The following is a 23,922-nucleotide window of genomic DNA, read 5'->3' as shown; positions in this document are numbered from 1 at the left end:
ATGCAATGCAGAAGATACAGAAAGCAGAATAATTAAATAAGAATCTGACACTTCAGCGGACGTTTTACCGTGCACAATCACAAAGTGATTTCAAGTGAAGCTGCTTTTATGGGAGACACAAATGCACCAGTGCAATTTGCCCCACTTTCCCTGTTGCCAAGTAATGTTAAACCAAGTCGTCACTACGGTGTTCCCAAATACGCACTTTGCTGATAAACTGAGCGCACTGAGTTTGCACGGCGCTTTGGTGACTTTGAAGAACAAAAAAAGTCCGTCTACATGCGGCTCGAACCTTGTGCATGTTTGGTAGCACATATCTGTGTGAGAAGCTCTTCTCAGTGATAAAGACTAACAAAACAGCACACAGGAGTCACCTCACTGATGAGCACCTGCAATCCATCCTGAGAATCTCCACAACACAGAACCTCACACCAAACAGAAACGAACCTGTTGCCAAAAAAGATGCCAGGCGTCCAGCTCTAAAATGACATATGAGCAAAGACAACTGAATGATTTGATTTGTTATTGCTGAAAGGAACACATTTTATTTATATTTCCAGGTTTTGTTATGCAGCATGTTCATATTTGAATTTGTATAATTTTGACAGGATATATTTTTATGGAGAGCAAAATCTTTTGGGATATTTAAAATCTAAGTTTATTTTTATATAAAATTACATAAGTGTAAAGAAATTTGAATGTTTGTTCTTTTAATGTTTACTTTATTTCTAACTTGTATAATTTAGACAGGATATATTTTTATGGAGAGCAAAATATTATAAGTTGTTTAAGGTTTGAGTTGATTTATTCAGGAATAATATTCCTGTCTGTTTTTACCATTCCTACCAAAGATATTTCTGTCGACTAAATAAAAATTCCTTCTATTTAAAATTTAAATAGAACTTGAACAAATACGATAGTTCATAATATCCACGCAGACTTGCACGTAAGAGCGGAGTTATCCATTTAACAAGCAGCGTATTGCACTGATACTGAAATAGCTGTGTGTGTATATATGTAGATGTATGTATATGTATATATATATGTTTATATATGTGTGTGTGTATGTATGTATATATATATGTATTTGTGTGTGTATATGTGTGTGTATGTATGTATGTGTGTGTGTATGTATATGTATGTGTATATATGTAGAGATATATATGTATGTATATATGTGTATATGTATAGATATGTATATATATATGTTTATGTGTGTGTGTGTAAATATATATATATATATATATATATATGACAACAACACTCATCACTCACAACAGTGACAAAACAATTACATTGACAATCATGTTACGTTATTTTCAAAATGTTTCCTTTTCTTTTTCATTGCATCTTTAACACACTACTTCTCCGCTGCGAAGCGGGTATTTTGCTATTGAATATAAAACAGAAAGAGAAAATAACGACACAGCTGACGGCAATGTGGCCGAAAAACATTGTGTTTCTTGTTAATTAGTATGCTGTATTTACTAATGTCGCTAGAGTCAGAGCAGTAAGCTATATGTAGTATTATAACGTTCTGCCGTAATGAGAATATCATGGGCCGCCACTTGGTTTTCAAGTTACGGACACGCGCATATAGAAGCGTTTCATGAGCACGAGGCAACAATGCAGTGTCAGCAACAGACGTGGCCTTCCGTCGTGCATAAGATACCATATTGACATTGGCAGGCGAAGGGGCCACCGATTCTTTCTCTGCCCAGGGCCACCACGAGCCTAGAGCCGCCCCTGCTAGGCTACACTACTGGCTGGGCTGCTGAGACTGGCCACTGTACAGAACTGACTATCACGAGTAGTAATAGCTCGCATATTTTCACGTTTTTTTGCTCTAGTTTTATGTAATTTTGTGCTAGTATTGTAATGAACAGTTAGTGCAGACTACAGCTGAAGATCTGAAGTGGACGCGAGAAGTTGGTAAGTTGTTTATTAACATATTTTTGTGATTTTGAGTTTGTAAAATTAGTGTAGGTCAGGTGGCTTTTTGCATATCGGCTTATTTTACAATATAAACTTTGAAGTAAACTTAGTAAAGTAAAATTAGATTTTTGGAGGATTTGTTTTCCAATTTGAATTACTGAGCAATGAATTCAGTGAGCGTTTTTGTGATTTCAGTTCACACGAACAGGACTTTGCGCTGTTCTCTTACAATGTTGAGAATGCGCCTGAGAATATCCAAATGGAATTGATTAAACTGCAGTCAGATTCTATTCTGAAGGCAAAATACAACGAAGTTGGTGTGCCAGGCTTGTATGCTTACCTGCCACCTGTATGTGCAGATCCGTAAGTTGGTTTTTTTTTTGAAATTCTATTAATTTTATTGCAATCATTCCATACAAATCAATCAATTTTTACAAAAAGTAGGATTGAGAACAAGTCGACCCCCACCCCTGAGAGAGAGAGAGCGCAAGGTAAACGGAGTAAAACTTAACACTTGTAAACATACCTAAATTGATAAGTTTGATAAGCCAATAAAGATGAATGGAAAAGAAAAAGAAATACAGAAATAATTGCTTCCTCTGTGCTTAGAGAGCTTATTCTAAAATATTACTGATTAGATCCTGCCAGGTTTTGAAGAATATCTGTACAGATTCTCTAACTGAGTATTAGATTTTTCCCAATTTCAAATAGTATAAAACATCGGTTTCCCACGGACTTCAAAGAGGAGAGTTAGGATTCTTCCAGTTTAGCAAAATAAGTCTGGGTGCCAGAAGTGTAGTGAATGCAATCACAGTTTGATTGTCCTTCTCCACTTTAAACCCATCTGGAAGAACACCAAACACAGCTGTTAATGGGTTAGGAGGGATTGTGAGTTCAAGGCTGTCTGAAAGGTAATTAAAAATTTTGGTCCAGAATAATGTTAAATTGGTGCAGGCCCAAAACATGTGACCCAGTGAGACTGGGACTTGGTTGCAGCGTTCGCAGGTTGGATCATGCCCTGGAAACATTTTGGAGAGTTTTAGACGAGACAGATGTGCTCGATATATAATTTTGAGTTGTATAATTGTATGCTTTGTGCATATGGAGCTCAAGTAAATTCTCTGCATTGATATTTTCCACTCTTTTTCTGATATATTAAGTGAGAGATCGTTTTCCCTGTGTCCTCTTGGATCTTTGAAAGGGAGGGACTGTAAAATAATTTTATATATTGCAGAGATGGTGCCTAAGTCCTTGAGATTGAGCAATATTTTTTCCAGCATGGATGAGGGTGCAAGATGAGGAAAATCGGGAAGGTTCTGTTTAAAAAAGTTCCTAATTTGAAGATACTGAAACAAATGTGTAGCTGGAATGTTAAATTTGGAATGTAATTGTTCATAGGATGAAAAGATGTTGTCTATATAAAGATCTCTAAGCAAGTTAATTCCAAATTTTTTCCAGATATTAAAAACTGCATATGTTTGCGAAGGTTGAAAGAGGTGGTTCTCTTGCAGAGGTGCCACAGATAAAAGCTTCTCCGTCTTAAAATGCTTTCTACATTGGTCCCATATTCTGAGTGAGTGAAGCACAATTGGGTTATTAGTATATTGGCGATAACTTGCATTTATTGGGGCACAGAGCAGGGAATATAAAGAAGTACTGCAGGATTTTACTTCTATTGCGGACCAAGCCTCTGTATGTTCATCTATTTGTGTCCAGGTTTTTATCGCTTGTATGTTTGCTGCCCAGTAATAAAACTGGAAGTTAGGTAGAGCCATGCCACCTTCTGCCTTTTGTCTTTGTAGGGTCACTCTTTGGATACGTGGATGTTTTGAGTTCCAAATAAATTAGGTTATTGTTGGATCTAATTGCTTAAAAATGATTTATTGATGTATATTGGAATGTTTTGAAATAAAAAAGGAGCTTAGGAAGAATATTCATCTTAACAGTTTTAATTCTTCCAGCTAGAGTGAGATGAAGGGTTGACCATCTATGCAAGTCTTGCTTAATTTTTTCCATGTAGACGGCAAAATTTTGTTGATAAAGAGCTTTATGTTTACTTGTGATGTTTACCCCTAGGTATTTAAACTGTTCTGCAATGATAAAAGGTAGGGTGTCTAATCTAATATTATATGCTTGAGAATTCACTGGAAAGAGTACACTTTTATTCAGATTAATTCTGAGACCAGAGATCTTTTGAAATTCTGTGAGTGCTGTTAAGAATGCAGGCACAGAATTTTGTGGGTCTGATATATACAGTACCATATCATCGTCCTTCTCTGATAATCCTCTTTATCTGATCAGCATTTCGACAGTGTATTGCCAGTGGTTCAATGGCGATTGCAAACAGTAGCGGTGACAAGGGGCATCCTTGTCTGGCACCACGTTCTAGTTTAAAGTAGTCTGAACAAATGTTGTTGATACAAATTGAAGCTTCTGGATTGGTATACAGTAGTTTGATCCATGCACAAATGTTCGGGCCAAACCCAAATTTCTCCAATGTTTAAAAAGGTATTTCCATTCAATCATGTCAAATGCTTTTTCTGCATCCAATGATAATAATATTTCTGGAGTGTATGACTTATTTGGTGAGTATATTACATTAAACAGCGTTGAAGATTTGAAGATAAGTGAAAATTGGTCTGTATGATGCACATTGTATTAAGTCCTTATTTTGTTTAGGAAAAACGGTGATTAATGCTTGGCGAAAAGTTTGAGGAAGAGTTTGATTGTCTCTGGCTTCTGTAAATGTTGCTAATAGGAGGGGAGCTAGCTGAGCGGAGAATTTCTTTTAAAATTCTGCAGGGTAGCCATCAGGGCCTGCTGCTTTCCCGTCTTGAAGTGTCTTTATAGTATCTAGTAACTCTGATAACGCCAGAGGTTTATCGAGTTACTCTGCACTAAAAGTGTCTACAGTATTTGTGGTATCTGTAATGTATCCAGAAATGCATTAGATTGTGTACTGTTTTCTTTAAACTCAGTAGAATATAAGGATTTATAGTAGTCTCTAAATGTGTGCATTATATTTTTGTGGTCGATGATTTTGTCTCCGCTCGTGTTGGTGATTACTGGGATTGCGCTTGAACTTCTTGTTTGTGAATTTGTTGAGCTAAAAGCTTATTAGCTTTCTCTCCGTGTTCATAGTAATGATGTCTGGATTTATAAATTAATTGTTCAGTTTCTTTAGTTGTCAAGAGGTTTAGTTCTGAATGCAGAGCCTGCCTTTTCCTATGTAGAGCCTCGCTTAGAAGCCTGGCATGTTCTTCATCTATTCTAGTAGTTTCGCTTTTTAGCTCTGCTACTTTCTTGGTTTCTGATTTATTTCTGTGGGAAAGATATGAGATAATCTGTCCTCTTAAGAAGGCCTTAAGAGTTTCCCAGAGTATTCCTGCAGAAATCTCTGAGGAGCAGATCCATAAGTTGACATTGAGAGTACTGTCTATGTTCGAAAGCACTTACCTTTGTGAGAAATTGTTTTCGTTAATGAAAGCTACCAAAACCCCACATCACTCAAGACTTACTGTCGAGCACCTTTCATCCCTCATAAAAGTTGCAGCTGCACAAGATTTCAAGCCTGATATTGACGCACTGGTTACTAACAAGAGATGCCAAGTGTCGGGACAAAAGAAATAGATCTCACACTGTAAGGCTCCTATATAAGCAATGAATATAATATAATAAGGACCTAGCTAAGAGGCCAAGACTCTAATTGTACGGAGAGTGTATGGAAATAAATTGCTTTTCTTTAAACTTTAAGTATCACATTTTTTTAAGTTTTCAGTGTTGGAAAGAAAGCTACAGTAACTTTATATAATAGTATAATAGCATTTGTTACAGTGCAGCACGCTGATGCACATATGGCAGTCGAAGTGGCCCACCAATGGTAATGAGTTTGACACGCCTATCCTAACTTTGAAAAAAACTGAAGCACGCCAAGTAAAACCACCAGAAAAACATGCAAATTCAAGGCAGGGAACACCCGGGACTCTCTTGCTGTGACGCAGCAGTGTACCCTCCACGCCACCGTGCCCCCACATGATTAATAGATGCTTTAATGCATTTCATCATGAAAATAATATCAAGTATTTATCTTAGCATTCTAAATGTTCAGGGTGCAGGAATATCATGAAATTAATGTATTCTGTGTGGTGATCGCTGCCTGCACCTCCTCTTAGTGCAAGAGGAAGTCAGTTTAAGAAGCACATAGTGATTAACATGGCTTGGAACACATAAAACAAAGCATTTAATGTGCTGCATAACTTATGACGGGGTGTGAGAAAATCTAGTAAATTAAATATTTCAACATGTCAACTTTATTCTCGTCATAAGCATCGAGATTAAAGTGGAAATGTTGAGAATAAATTCAACATGTCGTCACACTAGTACACAGTACCCAGGTACATTACACAGTATTAAAAAAAAAAATAAAACAAGTACAACTTGGCTTGCAGTATTATCCAGTAGTATAGAAAGTCTTCACACATTTTAACATAATGGTCCACATCCGACCATCTCCAGACAACAGTTCTTCTGCGTCATCATGTTCAACTTTATCATCTGCTACAACTACTCCAATGCATGCGTGTTTAGCGGTGCAGCGGTGAAAAAGGTCCCCCCTTAAACAGTTTCCCACTGCATCACGTTCCGAATGATGTTTAGGCTATTTAAAATGGTGTCGCGGTATAAGAAAAACCCATATCATAACAAAAATAAACGTTTTTTGATATGAACCGGTATACCGCCCACCACTACCATAGGGCATCCTGAACATATTGTATTGCGTCAGCTTGCCTCTGTTGAGGTTACGGCATAATTTTCAAGTTGCAAATTACTTGTTGAGTTACCCTTTTATATTAGATTATCTGTATTTTTACTTGTAAGTTCATGAATATCACTTTGAATTGATTTGAGGCAAATAGGCTTATCTGTGTTTTTGACATTCTCTTCCATCTTTTAGAATGTTAAAGCTGGTGGTAGCTAATGCTTTAACATAAAAAAACCACATATGTGAAGTTTGCAGGATATTCAGGTTTCTGTTATTGTAGTGCTAGAAACGCTCGAACCTATGATCCTTGAAGAAGCACCTTTTACAAAACACATCCCCCCAGGTACCTCTGCTGAGGTTGCTACAGTGTCCTTCATATCAAGCTGATGTCACTGGGACTGTTTACAATTTTCATGTATGATGGTCATGTTGTGCGTTGACCTTTCATTTTGGTATGTGCACGTTTTGCGATCAGAGGGTATGGCTTATGGTTATTAGTCGGCATGTGCAAAGTCCTTCACTGTCAGCGCAGCATGCACAGGTGGCACGGCCATTATCCTCTAGTCAGCTAGAGCATGTTCACCGTGTCTGTGTAGTGTGGCCGGTTTCCTGTTGCCGTGACTCCATCTTGCCGTGCTGAATTTCGTGGCCAAGGTACCCAGCATAACCAATTCATGGATCATGTTATGTATGTTACAACATAAGCTCTCGGTTAAAGCCCAGGGGTCAGTGGGTTTTTATGTGACAGACAGACAACCCTTAACCCGCAAACCGTTTAACACGCTGCATATGGCGATTCACCTCCGCGAGAAACATGCCTCTATGAACAGTCAACATGGCTCGGAGGTGCCAGGAGTTGGTGGGCGTGGCTCCTTCTGCGTGCGCCATAGGTGTCTTACTTGTCGGCGGCTCAGTGAGTCCACGCCCCTTCTGGCGTGCTTTCCATGGTTGTCTTGCCTTAGTGAATTATATATATATAGATTAGGCTGAAAGTTAGATAATTTAGAAATGGCTAAATAGTTACAGGACTTGAACTGTAGACGTGCTTGGGCGGGTTTGTGGAAGATGAGGTTTAGTGTAAGTACATGTAAGGTATTACGCATAGGAAGTAAAAATGTTAAGACTTGGAGTACTTTGTAGAGTTTTAGTCTCCAGTCTACAAAAAAGATAGCAATGCTATAGAATCTCCAGAGGAGAGCAACTAGGCCGATTCTGTGACTGAAAAGAATAAGCTATGGGGAGACAGTGAAGGAGTTGAACCTTTTCAGTTGAAGCAAATGGAGATAGAGATAAAATTATGAAAGGAAACAGTGCTTTGGATCTATGTGGTTACGTAAAATAAATTCTTTGACAAGAACATGAGGATATGGATGAAAACTTGCTAAGGGCACATTTTGTTAGAAATGCTAGAAGTTTTCCTTTCCTTTATGCAAAGAACCATGAACAGATGGAACACATTACGGAGTAGTTAGGTGAAAGTCGGACATTATTGACTAAATTGATGTTATTTTGGACAATTTAGGTGAAGAGGAAGGACAGACTTGTTAAGCTGAATGGCCTGTTCTCGTCACAGATGTCCTAATGTTTTAATCTTCTCAAGTACACAGACAGACAAATGTGCCCCATGATGGACTGGTGCCCCCATTCAGGATTGGTTCCTTACACCATATAGGATGAGCTCCTGCACCCCACAGCTTTAAAATTCGGGTTTTGTGGATTCAGTAAAAGGATGGATTGTTAGAAATCTGCAAATGTTAACATCAATATATAAAATTAATATTTTATAGTTGTAAGTTCCTGTTATCAAATGATAGCAATGAAAGTAACTGGTAATGTAATGCCAAGTAAACTACGGGAAGCTATACTACAATAAGACTGCCACTTTAAAAATCCAGCATTATAAATATGAATCCAATAGGTGTTTGTTGTATATCGTGGAGTTTGTACATTCTGCGATGGAAGAGTATCCTGTCCAGAGCTGTTTTCTGCTTTGCACCCAGTGCTTCCCTCGCAGCCCTGTTACAATAAGGCTATGGCACACTGTTCAGGATTTGTTTTTGCCTTGTGTGTCACAGTTGTGGGATAGACTCTATCTGCCCTTCAGTCCTAAATGAAGAGGGTTCAGAAATGGATGGATGGATGTTAAGAGGTCAGTTAGCAATGAAAAGGAGAGTAATCATAATCATGATGATGGTGATCTCATGTAATTTGTCTTCATTCAGTCAAAGTTGCATCACTAGTTCTAGGTGAGGTGACCTGGTCAAAATAACAACTCCTTTAAACTCCTTTGAGGACACGAGAAAAAAATTGAGGGAGGTCTTGTAAGAACTGCTCTCAATGATTCTTAAAAATCAATGTGCATGGCCAGAGCTGCAGCTGCTACAATTGAATGCTATGCTAAAATACTGAGTCTTAAGTATTAAAATACCGAAACTGTTGGGGTTTCCATAATATTAGTAAGTAGATCATTCTAGAATTTGGTGGCCCTATGGCTAAATCCTCCTCTACCTTGAAAACACAGTGAACACCCAGCAATATGCAGGCTTTAGTAGGTTGTGTAAAGTAAGGCACAGGAGTAAGTCATTGATGACTTCAGATCTCAAAAGATAGATCAGCACTAGTCTTAAATGGAAGGCAATACGGACATTTAAGTTATGAGACAGAAGTTGTCTTGACCTTGTCATAAATGGTTCCAATAGTTTGACACTCCAGAAATGTCAAAAAAAGAACCATTGCCTGACTTGTCCTTCTCAGCCGATAACATCAAGCGCCATGTCCTGTCTGCATCAATCTGTCTCTTCTTAAATGGCCTCTTCTTCAACAATAAGCCTCCTGCCCTTTGAGAGCTGTTCAAAAAGGGACAACATAAGAAAAGAAAAAAAAAAGAGAACTGTGACTTTTTCTGATTAGATATGCTGACAGATTAGATATAATCTTTAAACAAATTCACTAAAAATATAAAGTGTTATATACTGTATTATTTAAGAAATGTTCTGGGTGGTGCACTGTCACATTTGTTAGTAGTGTTTCTTCAGAGATCTACAAACCCGATTTGAATCTTGGCCCCCATCACTGCTGACGTGTGTCTTTCTTTGGGCTCTTCATTATTCAGCTCCAGCTACGAGTGTAACCTGTGACAGACTAACAACTTATCCACCACTGGCCTTAGTGCTTTGCCTAATGCTACCAGAACAGAGTTCGCCATTCCAGAACTCAAATATCTGAATGTAAATTTTGTTTATAATGAAGTTTGCAGTTTTGAAAATAATTTAATGAAAACAAAACTAATTTCAGGATGTTAATGCATCTGTGTTTAATAATACACATGTCTAAGAAGTAGCTTTTTACATCCATCCATCCATCCATTTTCCAACCCACTGAATCCGAACACAGGGTCACGGGGGCCTGCTGGAGCCAATCCCAGCCAACACAGGGCAAGAGGCAGGAACCAATCCTGGGCACAACCCACCGCAGAGCTCTTTACATATTTATCTAAATATTGTAAACTAGAAATCAGCAGAAAGCCTCCTTTTGCTGGTGCTGAGCTGCAATTTCAACTCTTCGTTTTCCAAGACTGACATGAATTAACATCAGTTGGCACACTTGATGAAGGCTGTACAACAAAACATTACACCTCTAACTTGTTCTTTTTTCCTATGTGATAATAACCTTTACTTTCCTTTTTTTAATCAACTGGATGTATTACATTTCTCTGAGATTTCTGATTCTATATTAGAAATATTAACTGTGAGAATTGTATTCTCATGTAGACACAGAGAAAATTAGTCCTGCTGAAGGGTTTTGAACGTCACTATTAATTTATTTTATGTGCAGTAAGTGTGTATTAGTTATTTTTTGATATTTATACATAAGTATTCTTATTTAAATAAATATTTTCTTTGCTTTTACCTGTTTCGTAGACATTTTGAAAAGCGCTTTGAGCTACATATTGAGTACAGAAATGAATGTTGTCATTGTTTTTGGAGCTGTATTGGAGCAATCCAGGGTAAAGCCACAGCTCAACTTTTGGAATTGGTAAGCACAAGTTAGGGACCCTAACAAAAGAAAAATCAGTACGGATTGGTCCATACAGTAGTTCCATGTAAATTTCACTTTAGTGATACCACAGGAAATCACTCAGCAAAAACTTTTACAATATAATACAACCAATTTTACTGTACAATAATGTAGAATCAAGTATATTAACTTATATTTATTACCTGCAACGCTACTTGCAATACAATAGATGTAGAAATATTTATATCTCCTGCCCTACGTGTACCTTCCGTTAACTTTCCTCGCATGTGTGAACCTCTGTTAACTGGCATTTCCTGTGTCAAGCACATTCCGATAAAACCCCTATCTCAGACTCAGTCATTATTTTCAAGGCATCATGCTCGCTTCCTCTCTATTTTTATATTTCCCATATTTGCAGCTAACTCTCATCTTGGCTCCTACAGCTTTACACTGCCTTTGTGTGTCTCACACTTGCACTTTCTGTTTCGATTGCATCACCAAATCCAAACTGACTAAACAGATTGCTCACAGGGACTGTGCACCAGTGTTTTATTATATAGTAATTACATACAAATAAATGTCAAGTAAAATTGAACAGGAAATTGAATGAGTAACTTAAATAATATCATCATCAAGCATGGGCTCTGGTAGCGCAAATGAACTGTCTGCTATCTTCACTCTTAAATTTCTTTGAGTGTGTAAGTGTGTGACACCATAGCTAGGAGCAAAATCAGCCTACTTGTCTATGTGTATGTATATTTAAATAAATGATGTATCTCAAAACTACTCATGCAAAAATGTGGTGAACCAATAGGCCTGGTCCCATGACTAAACAGACTAAAAAACTGACAATCTGAATAATTCCTGAGGCAGGTATCATTGCACACACATACAGGTAGGTCAAATTCTTTTTGAAGGATATGGAAAAAAGTACCGGACCAAACTCAACAGGCCTGGAGCCTGTAACAAGACAAAGGTGATCCAGCTGTTTCAAGATTAGGTCAGATTTTTCAGACGTTATTGTTGTACGTAGGCCCCAACATTCAGGGTGGGGATATCTCAGAAACTGCTTGCTCTAAAATGTTCTGGTGTTTAAGTTTATTCTCTACAACTGGAGTAGCTTTATGTTAAGTGACTTGCACAAGGACACATATTGGCTCAGTGGTGGGAATTGAAGTGTGGCCCAGTCCTATAGTTTAAAGTGTAGTGTCTGCGAGAACCAAAATTAAAGTGAGCGTTAGGACACCTACAAATGGAGGATGACCAACTGACGAGGTCATGCCTTCAAAATTAAAGACTACACTACAACATGACACAATAATGGTGCAAAGTCATTAACTTGACAGAATTATTACCCAAGATTCAAATGTGATTAGATAAAGCTGAAATCAATATAAAAATAATACCTCTAGAGTAACCTCCCTCACTTTGTGATTTATGTGATTTATCTTGCAATAAAAATGAACAGCACCTGAGGTAACCCATGTTTCACGGGAAGAGCCTGCTCATTTCACAGAAGGCGGCGAGTTACCGTTGCCATAACTACATAAACATCAGACACCAAGTGCACGCGGCTTGTTTATTACGATGAGTCACTTGTTTTTAGTTCTCTGTAGACCACTGCTGCCGTACCACTGTCCAGGACCACAAAAACCTTTGGTAACCTTGCCTCATTATTTGCTGCTCTTGTTTTCTCACGTGCAGTCCTTTCCACCATTTCACCCTCCAGTTGATTCTGAAACTGTGAGTTGGCTGAGATTCTCTGAAACTGGCCATCCAGAAATTGAGAAGAGTGTGATGCTTGTTCATTCTGTGCTGTCCAGTAGCTTGGACTGTGAAAAGCAACCGCAGGCCTCATTTTATAACTCGTATATTTTCAGTGGCATTTCAAAATCAGTTTCTCAGCTGCAATTTCCCAGCCTATTTAGGTGTCCATGCATTTGAGGAGTTTCCATTTTATTTATATTTCATGCTTTCTGTGTTGGCTTCTCAAGCTGTGTCATTCTGACTTAAATGTTTTGTTTTTTCAAATGTCAAGAAATGAAGGATGAAAGGTGGAATATTCTGCATACTGGGATCTGCAGAGGTAGGTGACTCCACGTGAACAGGTGATTCTACTCATCTCTCTTTGGGTGTAACAGGACTTAAGAAAGCCTGTCAAAGAAATTGTGTCAATGAGCGTTGTGAAATGTATTGCAGTGAAGTAATAGTAATAATATATTTATATAGCACTTTATCATACTTTTACATGCAACTCAAGGTGCTTTCCACAGATTAATCAACAAAAACAAAGATATACCATATTTATTTGGATTATTATCATTAATTAATTCTATGATAATTTCTAATAAATGTAAGTATACTAAATACAAAATCAACCAGGTATTATTAAGCACAATTTAGCCATTAAAGTGCAAAACAAACCTTCACTCTTACCAAAAAAAAGGTTTTCTAATTAAAGTATTTATAAGTTTACATATTAAGGTTAAATAGAACAACCAGATCTAATTACCGTATATACTCACGGATAAGTCGGGACTTGATTTTACAGTATAATGTTGTTTGTATAAGTCGAATGCAGAAAATTATATGTTAACGCCCACCTGAGAGAGTAACCACAGAGCACACAGCCTTTTTTCTAAGTGGGTATGGCAATGCACTGTAACAGCGCATGTTCCTAACCTCTCTCTCTCTTTATTGGGCCTATGGGATCACACGGTAATATCCAAACTATTCCAAAGCAACATTTGCACTGATTTATGCTTTTTGTATCTCACACCCTCGTACACCTTTATTGTAAGACCATACCTTATCTACAGTGGAGCTTTTGATCAAAACATATGAAGCTGGTTTTAAATTAAACGTCATTGAAGTACCAGAAGAAGTTAGTAACTGCACTGCTGAAACAAAATTCGATGCGTCTGAGAAACTGATGCAAGATTGGAGGAGGCAAGAAGATGTAAAAAAAAATTAAGTGTTGCATTTCTTGAACAGGCGTACAAGTTGAGGTCTAATTTTATGATAGATTTTTCTGGATTCAAGACCTATATATACTGTACATACATGAGTATATATATATATATATGGTACTATATATGATACTATATATATATATACTGCTCAAAAGAATTAAAGGAACACTTTTTAATCAGAGTATAGCATAAAGTCAATGAAACTTATGGGATATTAATCTGGTCAGTTAAGTAGCAGAGGGGGTTGTTAATCAGTTTCAGCTGCTGTGGTGTTAATGAAATTAACAACAGATGCACTAGAGGGGCAACAATGAGATGACCCCAAAAACAGGAATGGTTTAACAGGTGGAGGCCACTGACATTTTGCCCTCCTCATCTTTTCTGACTGTTTCTTCACTAGTTTTGCATTTGGCTACAGTCAGTGTCACTACTGGTAGCATGAGGCGATACCTGGACCCTACAGAGGTTGCACAGGTAGTCCAACTTCTCCAGGATGGCACATCAATACGTGTCATTGCCAGAAGGTTTGCTGTGTCTCCCTGCACAGTCTCAAGGGCATGGAGGAGATTCTAGGAGACAAGCAGTTACTCTAGGAGAGCTGGAGAGGGCCATAGAAGGTCCATAACCCATCAGCACGACCAGTATCTGCTCCTTTGGGCAAGGAGGAACAGGATGAGCACTGCCAGAGCCCTACAAAATGACCTCCAGCAGGCCACTGGTGTGAATGTCTCTGACCAAACAACCAGAAAGACTTCATGAGGGTGACCCAAGAGCCCCTTGTCCTCTGATGGGCCCTGAGCTCACTGCCCAGCAGCATGCAGCTCGATTGGCATTCGCCATAGAATACCAGAATTGGCAGATGCACCACTGGTGCCCTGTGCTTTTTACAGATGAGAGCAGGTTCACCCTGAGCACGTGACAGAAGTGAAAGGGTCTGGAGAAGCCATGGAGAACATTATGCTGCCTGTAACATCATTCAGCATGAGCAGTTTGGTGGTGGGTTAATGATTGTCTGGGGAGGCATATCCATGGAGGGTCACACAGACCGCTACAGGCTTGACAAAGGCACCTTGGCTGCCGTTAGGTATCAGGATGAAATCCTTGGACCCATTGTCAGACCCTATGCTGGTACAGTGGCTCCTGGTGCACGACAATTCCTGGCCTCATGTTTTGAGAGTATGCAGGCAGTTCCTGGAGGATGAAGGTATTGATACCATTGACTGGCCACCACACTTTCCTGACCTAAATCCAATAGAACACCTCTGGGACATTATGTTTTGGTCCATCCAATGCCACCAGGTTGCACCTCAGACTGTCCAGGAGCTCAGTAATGCCCTGGTCCAGATCTGGGAGGAGATCCCCCACAACACCATCTGTCATCTCATTAGAAGCATGCACCGATGTTGTCGGGCATGTATACAAGAACACAGGGGCCATACAAAGTGCTGCGTACAATTTTGAGTTGCTGCAATTAAATTTTGGCAAAATGGACTAGCCTGCCACATAATTTTTTCACTCTGATTTTTGGGGCGTCTTTGAATTCAGAGCTCTGTAGGTTGATCATTTTCATTTCCATCAAACGATGTGGCATCCTTTCGTTCCTAACACATTACCCAGTCTATATCAGTATAGATATCCAGGAGGATTTCTTTTTTCCCATTGAGATCTGATTTGTTTTCAAAGTGTTCCTTTAATTTTTTTGAGCAGTTTATATATATAGATATATATAATATGTATCTTCATTTTACCTAAATAGCCCATTTAATAGAAACAGTCTGATAATATTAAAATTAAAGAAAAGATACAAAAGCAAATAAAATAGTCCATTGCAGTTTCCATTGATTTAGGATGTAGATCAAGTTCTTGATTCCTGAATGTGAATGTTTGAGTAGCTGACACAGAGGAGAGGAAAACAAAAAACTCCTACGATGGCCAAAGGAGAAAAATAAACCTCTGGATAGGCCATGGTCGGAAGACAGAAACAAGCACATCAAATAGTTGGGTCTGATGGCGATCAGTTTCTACATCATGAAAGTTGGAATGACTTGGGCTAGCTGGTCACCCACCCTCCACTGGGCACAGCTGATACAGTTATCAATAAAGGTTGTGCAGGTATTGCAATGAAGTGCCAGCCATATTGTTCTCATAACCTGGACACCAAAGATAAGAGAAGGCTGATGATCATCCTGAATGGGAGAATGTGACAGGCTGTTATCAAAAGTGATGAGTGAAATAAGCAAGTTTAGATTCATATACAGAATAAAGAAACTGACGCTAAAATTAATTTTGCAGTGCAAAATGTGAAACTCAATTTTAAAAAATTGTGAGGTTTTAAAGGTTTTTTGGAATATTGCTCCCTAAAGCCTTGTTCATACTTCTGTGATTACTTGGGTTCTTCTCCACAGTACAGTTATGCAAGGCATTTAATCTAACTCTCAATTTCATCACCTTGGAAGCGGAGGGAGGCAGAAGAGCTTGAGGATCTGCATTCTCAAAGTGTCATGGAGCTTCAAGCTTCTTTTCTGTCTGTAGATTTACAATACAATTTATTTTTGTATAGCCCAAAATCACACAAGTGCCGCAATGGGCTTTAACAGGCCCTGCCTCTTGACAGCCCCCCCAGCCTTGACTCTCTAAGAAGACAAGGAAAAACTCCCAAAAAAACCCTTTCAGGAAAAAATGGAAGAAACCTTGGGAAAGTTAGTGCAAAAAGAGACCCCTTTCAAGGTAGGTTGGGCGTCAAGTGGGTGTCAAAAAGAAGGGTGTGAATACAATACAATACACAAAACAGAACAAATCCTCAATACAGTATAAACATTTTACAAGTATGGAGCAGAATTTAATGGTAGATGATATCACATAATATGATTTGGATTTGTTTAGAGTCCTGGAGACCTCAGCCATCAGCTGCCCTCCCCCATTTGGCCAATCCACAGCTGAAACAGCGCTGGTCCAGCCAATCTGATTAAAGGACCCCTCTACCCCACAATTCCTGCTGACTTTACCTTAGGCAGGCAAAACAACTTGGCAGGTGGGCTGTGGCACCAATTGTCACATTTGAGTACTGAGAAGACAAACAGAATAGGTGAGGGTTTGTAACACATTATAACTATCATGTTACTTTTGTTTTAGTGCTAATGACTAACAACAGAGATGCAGTCTGTACAGTTAATCAGCATCTCTAGTCAGGATATGCTAAACTGAAGTAGTGAGTCTTCAGCCAGAATTTAAAAGCTTATTAGATTTGCGATTGTCAAGATTATCATTGTATAGTAACTGACAAATTAGGGATCATACGACCAGAACCAGTCACTGCCACCATGAGGAGCGCAAGTTTAAATGATATACTGTGAGCTCATAAATCCTTAACAGACTTGGTAAAGATTAATAAATCGGTGTAGCCCATACAATGAGATATTTTATGTTTACAAAATGGCAAAAATGCCAGCTGTTACTCTAACAGAAGTATATAGAAAACTTTTTTTTAACCAGATTAAAACATTTTATACTTAAAAATGTTGGGGACAAGATTTTAAGACTCTTTGTGTCCAGCACTTGGCGTATACTCCTTTGACTTGGTTTCAGCACAAGACCTTTTCCTGTAATGTTTGTAAGCACGCAGTGGAGCAATTGCGGTTCATTACTATATTCACAAATTGGGGACGGTTGAGGTCTTTAGACCGCCATTTATGGAGTACAGTCTTCAATTCAGTTATCATGGTCCAGTCTGCAGACTAATATGGCTATTGTAAAACATTGCTTTTGATAGGCCAGCTATTTATTTATTTGATTAGGGATTACTTATAACCAAGTTGATGTTTTCTGGCAAAAGCAAACAAAGGTAAACAAAATTTCTACATTAAATACAGTTCAGGAGGCCATGGAGGTAGGGACAGTAGCAGTGAATAATCCACTGCCATATTGAAAAGTGGTTATGAGGATTTTTAATGGTTTCCATTCCTTATGGTGCTCCTGATGGTTTGAGCAACAAAAGGTTTTCATTTTGGTCACTTGGACTGTAGCATCTGATTTCACTCAAAACATCAGTTGTGTTTGGTAAACTCTTCATTTGGTCCTCGTTGATAATATATTTCCTTTGGCATCCCTTCAAAAGAACCTGTTTGACATCTGATTGTTGACTTGAAAACTTAATGACCCCAGACAGACATTGTAGTTCTCCAGCTCTGACCATTAGGTCCTTTTTTGGCACATGACTGTGCCACGGGATGTGATGTCCTTATACCTTTTTGTGTCGTATTCATCTTTGATTTGCAATTTTGATCTTCTTGATTAATACCTTAAAATGAAATATTTCACTTTTTTTGTATTTTTATATGTTACCATTTTTATGAAGGCCAGCTATGTTTTGTCTCACTTCATTTCTCTTATTAAGGAGCTGAAGCCTATAGAAAATGTATTACTTTATTAAAGTAACTTTATTGAAAGGAAAAGTCACAGAGCACCAGAAGTTTCTAGAACTCTGACCTCTCGTGATAAATAAATCCTTTAAGAGACACTCTCTTACATTTTGACTACTCTAACAACAAGACCTCATCTTGTCAGGATCCTTTCTTTAAAGATATTGCTGGTGATACTGGAAATTACCTGCTGAAGAGCCCTGACCGATTCCAAGATCCTGTTTGACAGGTTCACTTTTTCATTGAATCATTGAATTCCACCTAAACCTGGATGTCTGAAGATAAGCTTTCTGTCACAAAGAGCTTCTGCAAGTTTGCTGTGTTATTGTGGAATGAAGTTTCTCTAGCTTTTCCCATCCCTGTATTGAGTTTAAAAAAGGTTTGAGAGTGTACGTGTACAAAGGGGGGCCTGTTTGATATTTTATAAGCACCACAGTACTTCATTCATGCAGATTTACTCTGTATGCCACTCACAGTATCAAACTGTATGTGATAGAGTATGCAACTTGTCTTCTTGTCCAGGCAGTGGCCACAATAATCTAAAGTGCATTATCACATCTCATTTTTATTAGGTCACTCCATTGGCTCCCTCTAGCAGCACATATCAAGTTCAAGTCATTGATGCTTGCCTACAGGGCACTCAGTAGTTCAGCACCTTTGTAACTGGAGGGCCTTCTTGTCCACTCAGGATTACTAATGAATGAAATCGAGACAGTTCATATGGCTTCTAGTCTGGTGGAATGAGCTGCCCACATTCATCCGTTAGTGTATTTACTGTAAGAAGCTTTTGGATGACTTTCCCATTTTGTGAATAACTTCCTAATTGCTAATGGTTTTGATGCTAGGTTCTTTTGCTTAAATTTGTTTTCTTACTTATAAGGCCTGAAGCATTTTTCACTAGTTTTGGTGAATTTTTGTAACCTAGTCTTGTAACACTTGTTTCAAAGCAGTCCCCAATTAATGTTGACTCGATTATGTTGATATTACGTGTATGTCACTTTAGAAAAAAGCATCTGCATAATGAATACATGTAAATGTAAATAGATCAAATGCTAATTCCAAATGAAAAATAAAATTTAAGGCAGAAAACACAAAGTTCTGGTCTTTGAAATGGTATTAACTTCTGTTTTTCAGATAAAGACTCTTACCTCTTAGCTAGAATATTATAGCATCCCTTGTGTATATGGAATATTTTTCTTAAAGATAAAGTGGCTTGGCATCACTTTTAGAAATAGTTCCTACCTTCTGCGTCATTATGCCAAAAACTGAATAACCAACAACTAAAATGGAGTCATTATATAAACGTAAAGAATACAAGTTTATTATTCAGCTTAGGATGTGCTTATCTCTAATCTTGTCTTCTTCAATGTGTTAATGAAAGCAAGTCATTGTGTTCCTGTTCTTAGTCAGTGTCTTTATTCTTTTTCTGAACTCACCTATTTTCCGTTACAAGGTTGTTGTGAATCCAAACCTATCACTGCAATTTCGAGAACAAGTGTGGCTGGGGTACCACCAGTCAATCAGGCAATTTAGTATAACTTTAATTCTCAAAAACCTAGAGGTTGTAGAATTGAAATTATTAGTGAATGTTTAAAGGCCAATCCCCCTTCTTAAGAAAGCGCTCTCCCAGTGTTCTACTCAGATGTCCATTTGCACATTTTCAAATTTCTTCAGGAAAAAGTTTTTGACTTGTTGTAGGTGCCATCTAGTGACCATTCCTTGTCAGTGCAAGTCCATCTACAGATAATTGAAGGATGGAGTACCGCTGTAAGTGTGACCATCTGGGAAGTGATCTGTATGGCATCTTCCAAAAAATGAATACCCTTCAAAGTCTGCATCTTAAGGTGTTGTAACAGAATTGGATGACAGGAAAGCAAAAATTGAGGGCGTTTGAAGTGTGAAACCCACATAAGCTTCACTGAGGAACTGAAGACACTCTGTTTACATGAGATGATAAGATGAGATCATGAGGTAGGCTTTTATTAATTTATCATAATCTATATTATATTCTGCTTTGTAATCTTCAGCAGACATTAACCCCAATGTGCAAAACTCTCTGAAATTAAAAAAGGACCTTTTATATTTTGCTTTTTTCTATGCAGAGTTTGTTTGAAAGCATGTTTCCTGTCAGAGGCCCTGTTTACGGTGATGCTGAAGTGCTGAGTCAGGCAAACCCCTCAACTGGTTCATCTACAATGGCTTCCTTTCTGATATCAAATTATCTTAAAAACAGTGTGGTTGACATATTGTATAAGGCATAAGTTTTAATATTATCATCATCACTGCCTATCCTTTTTCTACCTTCCTGAGATATTCTGGAGCTAAACCTCACTTGATTCCAAAGCAAAGCCTCCTGATGCCATTGTTTGTGAATGCTGTTTTATCTTCATGGTTCCTACTCTCAGGTGCTCATACCATCATGCAGTCTGTGATCAACTTACAAGTTATTGCCAGAAAACCCACACCGATTTTACCACTGATATGTTTTCTGTGCACATTTAGCAGTTTATCCCATCTTTTATGTATTATTAATAATACACTTTTGCATGTATCAGCTCTAACCAGTTTTTTTTACATCAGATTTTTCCTTTGTTATCTTTTTGCTTGTTATATCTTGTATCTTTTGGAAAACACTTGCATTGGTGGGCTCAGTGAAGGTGCTATATATCTTATGCTAGCCTAAGGAATGCTAACCATCACTATACTCCATTTAAATATGTGTATAGGCTTCATCTTACCCCTGGAAAAATGCACCTACAGTGGGATGCAAAAGTTTGGGCAACCTTGTTAATTAGTCATTATTTTCCTGTATAAATCGTTGGTTGTTACGATAAAAAATGTCAGTTAAATATATCATATAGGAGACACACACAGTGATATTTGAGAAGTGAAATGAAGTTTATTGGATTTACAGAAAGTGTGCAATAATTGTTCAAACAAAATCAGGCAGGTGCATAAATTTGGGCACCGTTGTCATTTTATTGATTATAAAACTTTTAGAACTAATTTATTCGAATTCAAATTGGCTTGGTAAGCTCAGTGACCCCTGACCTACATACACAGGTGAATCCTATAATAAGAAAGAGTATTTAAGGGGGTCAATTGTAAGTTTCCCTCCTCCTTTAATTTTCTCTGAAGAGTAGCAACATGGGGGTCACAAAACAACTCTCAAATGACCTGAAGACAAAGATTGTTCACCATCATGGTTTAGGGGAAGGATACAGAAAGCTGTCCCAGAGATTTAAGCTGTCTGTTTCCACAGTTAGGAACATATTGAGGAAATGGAAGACCACAGGCTCAGTTCAAGTTAAGGCTCGAAGTGGCAGACCAAGAAAATTTCAGATAGACAGAAGCGACGAATGGTGAGAACAGTCAGAGTCAACCCACAGACCAGCACCAAAGACCTACAACATCATCTTGCAGCAGATGGAGTCACTGTGCATCGTTCAACCATTTGGCGCACTTTACACAAGGAGATGCTGTATGAGAGAGTGATGCAGAGGAAGCCTTTTCTCCGCCCACAGCACAAACAGAGCCGCTTGAGGTATGCTCAAGCACATTTGGACAAGCCAGCTTCATTTTGGAATAAGGTGCTGTGGACTGATGAAACTAAAATTGAGTTATTTGGGCATAACAAGGGGCGTTATACATGGAGGAAAAAGAACACAGCATTCCAAGAAAAACACCTGCTACCTATAGTAAAATATGGTGGTGGTTTCATCATGCTGTGGGGCTGTTTGGCCAGTGCAGGGACCGGGAATCTTGTCAAAGTTGAGGGACGCATGGATTCCACTCAGTATCAGCAGATTCTGGAGACCAATGTCCAGGAATCAGTGACACAGCTGAAGCTGCGCCGGGGCTGGATCTTTCAACAAGACAACGGCCTGAAACACTGCTCAAAATCCACTAAGGCATTCATTCTTTATGGAGAGTGATGTGCATGCATGTCAGAGGATCATCTTCTGGATTCATCTGAGGTATGTAGTACCACTCTGGGGTGAGAGGGGATGTTGACTCTAATAGTGTCTTCTTCTTTTTTTCTCCACAATGCCAAGAAGATGACTCCACCCTATCCGGTCACCAGCCTATAACTCTTGAGCCCACTGGAAGGTGGCATCAATCTATGAACCAAGGATTCCACCTGACAGAGTGCCATCCTTTTTGATCCTCATTCAAAGACTGTTACATTAATGCCAGACGTAGGCTGTTGTTAAGTTTTTTGTTTGCTTATTTATGCCATAGAGTACCTTTGTTTAAATTTGAACTGACAGAATCAAACTGGAACAGCTGGGTTGGCACCCCAACATTTATTCTTTCTTGTTATTTCTTGCATACCCACAAGACAGAAACCAGATGATCATTATTTAGCTTCAATTTTTAACCAAGGATACTAAACTTTTATCGTTTTTCTGTGTACCCAGGACATGACATTATTTTAAATGTATTTTTGTCTTAAATTGATCTATCAGATCAACGATAAGCATTAAGATGGAGTGGTAAAGTTTGTATCCCTCCTCAGAAGTAAATAGCAAGGAAGAAGGTGGGTGGAGAAGAGGCAATAAGGCTGAAGATGGCTGGAGATGCATGGAGTAGGTGGAAGTTTCTTTGAGTAGCAGGTAATAACACTGCAAAGAAGATGGGAAAAGATGGTAGAGGAAGAGATTCCATAGTGGAGATTTTGAAGTCAAATGATGAGATATTAGTAGAGACAGGCCCTCAAGTAATACGGAGACGTAGAAATCTTGAATCCATACCAAAAATTAAGTAAAGATCCATGGTAGACCGGATTCAGTGTGGTGCAACTTGAAATAATGAATTGGCTAGACCATGTGAATCAAGATGTCTTTCTAACTTCTTTCTTCAAACATTTGGCACCTTCACAGAATCATGATAGACTGGGAAAGTTGTGCTTAGTTAAGCAGATAATAACTATATGGTTAACCTAGTACTGCAGTTCACATCATGGACAAATCTATTGTAGCATCCGCCTAAAACCAATTATTTATCTGAAAGGAAACATTTACTAGAAAAGTCTTGTTATGAATGCTAACATTTTTGCTTCTGATTGTGACAGTTATCGTTCTATTTCTTTCTTCTTTAGAAAAATGAATGAAAAATGCTGCAAACTGATATTATAGAACTTTTGATTTTCATAAAACATTTAATTTTGAAACTTTTCTCGCCTAAAACTCTCCAAAATGTTTCCAGAGCAAGATCCAACCTGAGAATGCTGCAATCAAGTCCCAGCCTCACTGGGTCACATGTTTTGATCCTGCACCAAATTAACGTCATTCTGGAGCAAAATTTTTAATTACCTTTCAGACAGCCTTGAACTCACAATCCCTCCTAACCCATTAACAGCTGTGTTTGGTGTTCTTCCAGATGGGTTTAAAGTGGAGAAGGACAAACAAACTGTGATTGCATTCACTACACTTCTGGCACCCAGACTTATTTTGCTAAACTGGAAGAATCCTAACTCTCCTCTTTTAAGTCAGTGGGAAACCGATGTTAATATTTGAAATTGTAAAAAATCAAATACTCAGTTAGAGGATCTGTACAGATATTTTTCAAAACAGGGCAAGATCTAATCAGTAATATTTTAGAATAAGCTCTTACAGCACAGAGGAAGCAATTATTTCTGCATTTCTGTTTCTTCTCCATTCATCTCTATTGGCTTATCAAACTTATCAATTTAGGTATGTTTACAAGCCAAGTTTTACTCCGTTGGCCTTGCTCTCTCTCTCAGGGGTGGGGGTCGACTTGTTCTCAATCCTACTTTTTGTAAAAATTGATTGATCTGTATGGAATGATTGCAATA

The sequence above is a fragment of the Polypterus senegalus genome, chromosome 1 (genome assembly GCF_016835505.1).
Source record: "Polypterus senegalus isolate Bchr_013 chromosome 1, ASM1683550v1, whole genome shotgun sequence".
In the NCBI taxonomy this organism is placed as follows: domain Eukaryota; kingdom Metazoa; phylum Chordata; class Cladistia; order Polypteriformes; family Polypteridae; genus Polypterus; species Polypterus senegalus.
Note: the sequence above shows the minus strand (reverse complement) of the source record.